Here is a 9,338-nt window from a genome sequence, read left to right as displayed (position 1 = left end):
GAGGCTTTCAAGTGCAAAACTACAAAGTTCAGTATACTGGTAACATTTAAGATACATACTGAGGTACAGGGTCTTCTGCAAATAAACAAATAATTAAATTACTACATGGAAGTTGCTATAAATCTGCTAAAAATTGAAGATGCATAAAAGCAAAACAGCTATGTTAAAAAAATACTTCTCAGCAACAGTGTGAAACATCTTTTCATCTCAACTAATCTGTTATCTACATTGCTATTAATTAAAGAGTCTGTAGTACTCATTTTATTTTTTACTGTGTATGTCAAATCTGCTTACAAATATGTTAATTATTGCAACACATTTGTAACAACGTACTTTCAGATGTGAAAATGAAAGTACTACAACTGCAACTGGTAAACAAATACTGGGACAAAAACACCATATCATTGGAATTTGCGTACCCTGGAAAATTATTTAAAAACCTGCAACTGGAATGTACTTAGAAAATGTAATTAAATATGAAATACGATACGGGTTTCAAAAACATTTAACACTCATTTATAAATGCACTCTCTTCAAATAGTATTCATTGACAGCAAGAGGTAAAGAGCAAAGCTGATGATGCTATGAAGTATCTGTTGTTGACAATTATTGGTACCCTGTAACTGCATCCAAATTCCATGAAATAATAGGACAACTTGTTTTAAAATATTTAATTTTGTTTCATGCATCATCAATGAATTACAACATCCACAATACTGTAATGCTTTTGAGAACTTCTGACTTATCTACACAACAAAACAAGGCATATATGCCTTACATCTGTAACAATTCATTCACATTTATAGAATACTAATACAATACAAAATTTATTGCATGAAAAATAAATAAAAATATATTCTTTATTTTTCCTATACATTAGTAAATTATTTGAATACATAGAAATGTATGTAAAAATACCAAAGTGTATAACTAGAAATATAATACAATGATTTCTTGATTTCAAATACATGCAGAAAATTAAGAATGACAACATATTTCATATTTGGCATTATGCAACATCTATAAATGCAGACATGCATACACGAATTTCCTCACTTATATTTAGAAAATACTTTTGTTACAGAACTTCGATAATCAGACACTCGAAGCAAATGTACAACATGCACACCATCCATACATGCACGCAGTTTCACTCTAAAGAGTATTCTCTAAACAATGTGTCTTTTCTGCTTATTTTTCACTCCTGTCACTCAATGCTTATCCTGTCAGACATTCTATAAATATTTGTGGGTGAAAAGGACCTACGACTGTTGACCCAACGTAGCGAATCAAAATGACCAAACACCACACACTTCCATCCTTAGCTGCAGCTGAATTCCTCAAGGACATTTTCGTCGGTTGGAAAAACTTGATTTGATACGATTTTTATGTAATATGTACACCAAACATCAAATTTAAGGAAAAGAAAGCAGTGCTGACAGAGCAATCTGTTCAATGCTGTTCTGCACACTCTGCGGCACTCCTTGAAACATTCTTGAAGTTTTCTGCTCCACACCAGGGAAAAATGTACACCTGAAATGGAAAAAACATTTATTCACTTAAATAGTTTTAAAGATGGCTATTTGAAGAAGAACGGTTTGCAAGTATTTTAGTTTGGAGATTCTTTTTTCACATCCCCCCCGCTCTGGCAAGCAGGCAGGGGGGGAAAAAGCATGGCCAACCAATGTTCTTGGGGTGATGCAAGAAAAGCATTCACAGTCCAAGTTGATCAAGACTTGCTATAATAAAACTTGTTATGCTGAAATAAATGTACTACCCGATCTTGAATCACATGAAATGACTGATTCCCATATTGAAGGCTAAAAACCCAGAAATCCACTACCAAATAACTATAGAGTGGCACACATAAAACCGGTCTGAACCAGAATGCGCATGCGCGTGAGTAGCATTACTAGCTTTTTGGTTTCTTTTCCACCTTTCAACAGCAATATTGTTTGAGTAGTTCATACGGAAAGTAGTCGATATAAACCGTGTACATCATTGTCATGCCTTACTCCATTGAAGAACGTCTATTCATTGTTGAAGAGTATGTGCGGTCTGAAACCATTAAAGTTGTTTGTGACACCTTTCATGAAAAGTTTCCTGAAAGTAATATTCCTGCAAAATCAATGATTCAGGATCTAGTGAGACAGTGGTGTTCGACAGGCAGTGTTGTTAATTCAAAGAGAAATAAGGCACCGACTGTACGTACACCTGAAGTTGTGGAAAGCGTGATGGCACACATTGAAAGTAGTTCCTACAAGTCAACACGACGATTATCACAGCAATGTGGAATATCTCGCAGGTCACGTCAATGCATCTTTCATGGCTTAAAAATGAAACCTTACTCTGTGAGTGTTGTTCAGCAAATAAAAGAAGCGGACAAGGGTAAGAGTACACATTACTGTAATTGGTTGCTGGTAAATGTTGCTGGGGGACATGTTGATCCATTCCTCCTTTTTTTGATGGATGAAGCTTGGTTTCATATGTCGGGTTACGTTAGTTCACAAAACACAAGACGCTGAGCTACAGAGAATCCCCCATGGCATAATGCAAAAGCCGTTACATGATTTAAAAATTGGTGTATGGTGTGCTGAATCGAAATGGAAGAGGATGTAGATGAAGATGAAATAGGAGATATGATACCGAGTGAAGAGTTTGACAGAGCACTGACAGACCTGAGTCGAAACAAGGCCCTGGGAGTAGACGACATTCCATTAGAACTACTGACAGCCTTGAGAGAGCCAGTCCTGGCAAAACTCTACCATCTGGTGAGCAAGATGTATGAGACAGGTGAAATACCCTCAGACTTCAAGAAGAATATACACTCCTGGAAATGGAAAAAAGAACACATTGACACCGGTGTGTCAGACCCACCATACTTGCTCCGCACACTGCGAGAGGGCTGTACAAGCAATGATCACACGCACGGCACAGCGGACACACCAGGAACCGCGGTGTTGGCCGTCGAATGGCGCTAGCTGCGCAGCATTTGTGCACCGCCGCCGTCAGTGTCAGCCAGTTTGCCGTGGCATACGGAGCTCCATCGCAGTCTTTAACACTGGTAGCATGCCGCGACAGCGTGGACGTGAACCGTATGTGCAGTTGACGGACTTTGAGCGAGGGCGTATAGTGGGCATGCGGGAGGCCGGGTGGACGTACCGCCGAATTGCTCAACACGTGGGGCGTGAGGTCTCCACAGTACATCGATGTTGTCGCCAGTGGTCGGCGGAAGTTGCACGTGCCCGTCGACCTGGGACCGGACCGAAGCGACGCACGGATGCACGCCAAGACCGTAGGATCCTACGCAGTGCCGTAGGGGACCGCACCGCCACTTCCCAGCAAATTAGGGACACTGTTGCTCCTGGGGTATCGGCGAGGACCATTCGCAACCGTCTCCATGAAGCTGGGCTACGGTCCCGCACACCGTTAGGCCGTCTTCCGCTCACGCCCCAACATCGTGCAGCCCGCCTCCAGTGGTGTCGCGACAGGCGTGAATGGAGGGACGAATGGAGACGTGTCGTCTTCAGCGATGAGAGTCGCTTCTGCCTTGGTGCCAATGATGGTCGTATGCGTGTTTGGCGCCGTGCAGGTGAGCGCCACAATCAGGACTGCATACGACCGAGGCACACAGGGCCAATACCCGGCATCATGGTGTGGGGAGCGATCTCCTACACTGGCCGTACACCACTGGTGATCGTCGAGGGGACACTGAATAGTGCACGGTACATCCAAACCGTCATCGAACCCATCGTTCTACCATTCCTAGACCGGCAAGGGAACTTGCTGTTCCAACAGGACAATGCACGTCCGCATGTATCCCGTGCCACCCAACGTGCTCTAGAAGGTGTAAGTCAACTACCCTGGCCAGCAAGATCTCCGGATCTGTCCCCCATTGAGCATGTTTGGGACTGGATGAAGCGTCGTCTCACGCGGTCTGCACGTCCAGCACGAACGCTGGTCCAACTGAGGCGCCAGGTGGAAATGGCATGGCAAGCCGTTCCACAGGACTACATCCAGCATCTCTACGATCGTCTCCATGGGAGAATAGCAGCCTGCATTGCTGCGAAAGGTGGATATACACTGTACTAGTGCCGACATTGTGCATGCTCTGTTGCCTGTGTCTATGTGCCTGTGGTTCTGTCAGTGTGATCATGTGATGTATCTGACCCCAGGAATGTGTCAATAAAGTTTCCCCTTCCTGGGACAATGAATTCACGGTGTTCTTATTTCAATTTCCAGGAGTGTAGTAATTCCAATCCCAAAGAAAGCAGGTGTTGACAGATGTGAAAATTAAAGAACTATCAGTTTAATAAGTCACAGCTGCAAAGTACTAACAGGAATTCTTTACAGACGAATGGAAAAGCTGATGGAAGCCAACCTCGGGGAAGATCAGTTTGGATTCCGTAGAAATGTTGGAACACGTGAGGCAATACTGACCCTATGACTTATCTTAGAAGAAAGGTTAAGGAAAGGCAAACCTACGTTTCTAGCATTTGTAGACTTAGAGAAAGCTTTTGACAATATTGACTGGAATACTCTCTTTCAAATTCTGAAGGTGGCAGGGGTAAAATACAGGGAGCGAAAGGCTATTTACAATTTGTACAGAAACCAGATGGCAGTTATAAGAATCAAGGGGCATGAAAGGGAAGCAGTGGTTGTGAAGGGAGTGAGACAGGGTTGTAGCCTCTCCCCGATGTTATTCAATCTGTATATTGAGCAAGCAGTAAAGGAAACAAAAGAAAAATTCGGAGTAGGTATTAAAACCCATGGAGAAGAAATAAAATCTTTGAGGTTCGCCGATGACATTGTAATTCTGTCAGAGACAGCAAAGGACTTGGAAGAGCAGTTGAACGGAATGGACAGTGTCTTCAAAGAAGGATATAAAATGAACATCAATAAAAGTAAAATGTGGATCATGGAATGCAAACAAATTAAATCAGGTGATGCTGAGGGAATTAGATTAGGAAATGACACACTCTTAAGTAGTAGATGAGTTTTGCTATTTGGGGAGCAAAATAATTGATGAAGATCAAAGGAGAGAGGATATAAAATGTAGACTGGCAATGGCAAGGAAAGCATTTCTGAAGAAGAGAAATTTGTTAATATCGAGTACAGATTTAAGTGTCAGGAAGTCTTTTCTGAAAGTATTTGTATGGAGTGTAGTCATGTATGGAAGTGAAACATGGACAATAAACAGTTTGGACAAGAAGAGAATAGGAGCTTTCGAAATGTGGTGCTACAGAATAATTTAACTAATGAGGAGGTATTGAATAGAACTGGGGAGAAGAGAAATTTGTGGCACAACTTGATTAGAAGACGGGATCGGTTCGTAGGACATGTTCTGAGGCATCAAAGGATCAGCAATTTAGTATTGGAGGGCAGCGTGGAGGGTAGAAATTGTAGAGGGAGACCAAGAGATGAATACACTAAGCAGATTCAGAAGGATGTAGGTTGCTCTAGGTACTGGGAGATGAAGCTTGCACAGGATGAGTGGCATGGAGAGCTGCATCAAACCAGTCTCTGGACTGAAGACCCCAACAACAACATACTGCAATTAAGCATATTATATTGTATTTTAGATATTATATGGATGGGAAAATGCTAGGCTGAAAGAGCTATTGGAAAACAAGGAGGGAGAGGAGGAGGAAGCTGAGGATGGGGAGGATCACTAAATGCACAAACCACTATCTGTTGCTGATGGGGGTAAGGAGTCTGATGGTCAAATAGCAGAGAGTGATGTAATATCGATTCAAATGAGGATGCTACCAATGATGGAATCAATGGACATGATAAAATTTGATGACTTCTACCTCTGAAAAAATGGTGTCAGCAAGTGGATGAAGAATCCTCCAGATTTGCAGTAGTTAGAATCAGGTCTTGGAACATCATTAAAGAAGCTCCTGGACCCATGAGAAATGCAAAGACTCCCAATGAAGCCCTCAGCCTTTTGATTACAACAGGGATTGTCCAGATCATTGTCGACTACACCTACAAGAAGGCAGAGCGTGTACTGAAAACTACAAGATCAAGGCAGGTAGTCTGAATGGGAAGACAGACAAATCTGAGGTCATGACTCTCCTCGTGCTTCTCTATCTAATGGGAGGATTCAAAACTGGACAAGTGAACCTGGCAAGCTCCTGGTCCACCAATGGGACCAGTGTTGAGATCTTTCCCCCTGATGATGACCATGACTTGAGTCAGATTCCTCCTGCACTGTCGCCGGTTTGACGATCTCAGTACCTGACAGGCTCAGGGTGCACAGTAATAACACTGTCCAATCCGTGAAGTCTTCGACCACTTTAACTAGAACTGCCAGGAGAGTTATATCCTTGATAGCAACGTTACGACTGATGAGAAACTAGAGAGTTTCTGTGACCAATGCTCTTTCATTCAACACATCCTGACAAAGCCGGGCAAGTACGGTATCAAGATCTTTGCCACGTGCAACGCCGATGTGTTCTACAACTTCTGCATGGAGGTGTACGTCAGAAAGCAACCTGAAGGAGTTTTCCACTAGAGCAACTCCCCATCTGATGCGACTGAATGCCTCATAGCCAGGCTATATGGATCAGGAAGAAACCTAATGAAAGACAACTGGTACACCAACATTCAACCTGGCCACTACATTTTTATGCAAGCACAAGATGACCCTGGTTGAAATGGTTAGGAAAAACAAAAAAGAAATCCCTAAGGCCTTCACTGAGGCCATTGTCCACCCAGTTTGCAGCAGCGTAATTAGAATAAAATGGGTGCCTACCCTTCCTCGACATCCTGATGAAGAAGAAAATGGACGGTACACTAGGACACACTGTCTACCAAACGAAAACACACACACACACACACACACACACACACACTCACACACCTGAACCTCAACACCAACAGCTGCCATCATCCAGCACAATGGAAATCTGTGCTCACTACCCGTTTCTGCAGAGCTCATGGCATATGTGACAAGGACAGTTTATCTACTGAGATTCAACACCTGAAGAAAACCTTTCAGAAGAATGGCTGCACTGAAACACAGATTAGATGCACCCTCAAGATGAGCGAGGAGGAGGAGGATGAGGATGACTTCAGGTCGAAGACAACAACAAGGGCCAGGTGCTGCTTCTATGTGCAGGGCCACCCACAGCAAAGATTGCCAAAATACTGGAGAAGAACAAGATAATAATCATCTTCCGTCCTCCAGCAAAAATTAGGAATATGCTGGGCTCAATGAAGGTCAACTTGGATCTAAGAACATTGGGTGTCTACAGTATTTCCTGTGAACGTGGAAAACAATATATCGGACAAGTGCAGCATTGCAACACACAACCTCTGAACACGTGAGAAGCTTTCGCCTCTGACAAATGGAAAAATCTGCGGTAGTGGATCACAGCCTCAGTGTAAAACACAAGTTTCAGTTGGAACAAACTGAGATGCTGTGTAGAGTGAAAGGTTTCTGGGACTATTATTAAAGAGGTGGTGAAGATACGAATCAGTGAAACCTGATCAACTGGGATAGCAGCTTCCAACATGACTAGAGCGCACCGATCGAGGCAGGTCAGAACCCAGCACTTGCAGTCTCCTCCCCCCCCCCCCCCCTACCACATGTAGTGAACTATGTAGTTATAGTAACTTATTATTTTTGCTTATGCTACCTCACTTTTCTACAGATTGTAAGTAACTCATGATTTGTATTTTATTATGTCCTTTCGTGAAAAGTTTCTTTACAGTGTTACCTGTCAATATTTAGAGTAGTGTTTCAATTAACTGATCATTTGAAAAGCTGAAGCTCTGAGTACAAGTTTCAGTCAATTCCTGAGCATTTATCCGGTTCTTAATACAATTTTCTTTGTGGTTTATGAGTTAGCACTTGTGATACTTCCACTTTATATTCGAGTTATGATTTTTTCGTACGAGACTCTGGAATCTGAAATGAACATTATAGCATTTTTTTCTGTCTAAAATTATTTGTCATCCAATGAAACTTTGATTTTTTTATGGTGTGTAGTAGTTTTGAGAATGTGTATGGAAAGCACCATACCATTTTCACAAAATAACTGCAATTTCTTGTGCTGTATACAATTTACTTGTGTTTTAATATGGTAGATATTTTACTGATGTTTAATGTTATTTTTGTCTATGTACTGAATTTTCATGTGAGCCCACTGAATCGATGTGTTTTACGTATATGTAAAAGAAGAATTTAAGTATGAACAGTGTACAAAACGACAGATTGCTAATTGCCATAAAGACAACACATGAAGTTGCAGACAGGCATAATTAAAAGATACTTAAATACACTTTTGGCCACAGTGTTAGTCAGTAAAAAAAGAGACTCTCTCTCTCTCTCTCTCTCTCTCTCACACACACACTCACTCACACACACACACACACACACACACACACACACACACACACACACACACACGACTGCCATTTCTAGCATCTTGGGCTGGAATGCCTGTCTGCAACTTGACATGTCTTCTTTAAGGTAAGTAGCAACCTGTCTCTACCTACATTGCTAATATCCCTACCTGGAGTTTCCACTGTTTGAATTTAAATATGAAACTGATAATAATAGTTAATGAACAAGGACTTTAAAGACAAGTTTCAATGATGTGGAAATTTTTCATTTCTGCCATAACTTATGCCCAATGTTCATACATAAGTTGCCAAATAACTCAGTTTTCAGGAAAAAAAACATGTAAGAATGAGCTTATGTGTGCAAAATGTCTGTAGCAATCAGAGACTAAAAGACAATATGAGTGATTAAAACAAAAAAATAATAAATAAGTAAATAAAAAAGGGACTATCACATGGTAGAATGGACCTCAAATCTGACGAACACTATTTTCCAAAGTGGTATACTTGGTGATACGAGGTATGGTGAAGAAACTGAAGATATTAGTGAAAAATGTAAAAGACACTGTAAAATGTTGTTGCAAACACATTTCATTTGCATTCTAAACAAAAGGAATAAGTTACTTACTAGTACATTAATCTCAATCTGTGATTAGAAGTATGTTGCTATATTTTCTTTAAAACACTCCAAATAGTTCTACATGAACTAAGATGTTTCCCTTTGATCATAGTGCATTAGCAATCCATATCTATCTCTCTCTCTCTCTCTCTCTCTCTCTCTCTCTCTCTCTCTCTCTCTCTCTCTCTCACACACACACACACACACACACACTTGCCTGTAAAGGGAAGCATGTAAACGTATGGAAATAAAGGTGATCTATTTCTCATTTTTAACTACCTAGTCATTTCATCCCTTGTGGAAATAAGGATAAATTGCTGAATAGTGAATGTTTAAAGAGGAATTAGATGCCAATGTTTGTAGAGGT

General features: G+C 41.3%; 1 protein-coding gene across 1 annotated transcript in view; it reads right to left on the bottom strand.

The window, feature by feature from the left end:
* Positions 1 to 842: 842 nt before the first annotated feature.
* LOC126202953 (ras-related protein Rab-35) overlaps positions 843 to 9,338 on the bottom strand; it is a 90,901-nt gene continuing 82,405 nt past the window's right edge. Inside the window, exon 6 of the mRNA XM_049937070.1 lies at positions 843 to 1,533. The gene's annotated coding sequence lies outside the window, so the exon portion shown is untranslated. The remainder of the gene's footprint in view (positions 1,534 to 9,338) is intronic.

Source organism: Schistocerca nitens, chromosome 9 (genome assembly GCF_023898315.1).
Source record: "Schistocerca nitens isolate TAMUIC-IGC-003100 chromosome 9, iqSchNite1.1, whole genome shotgun sequence".
NCBI classification, from domain to species: Eukaryota; Metazoa; Arthropoda; class Insecta; order Orthoptera; family Acrididae; genus Schistocerca; species Schistocerca nitens.
Note: the sequence above shows the minus strand (reverse complement) of the source record. Positions and strands in the feature narration are given on the sequence as shown.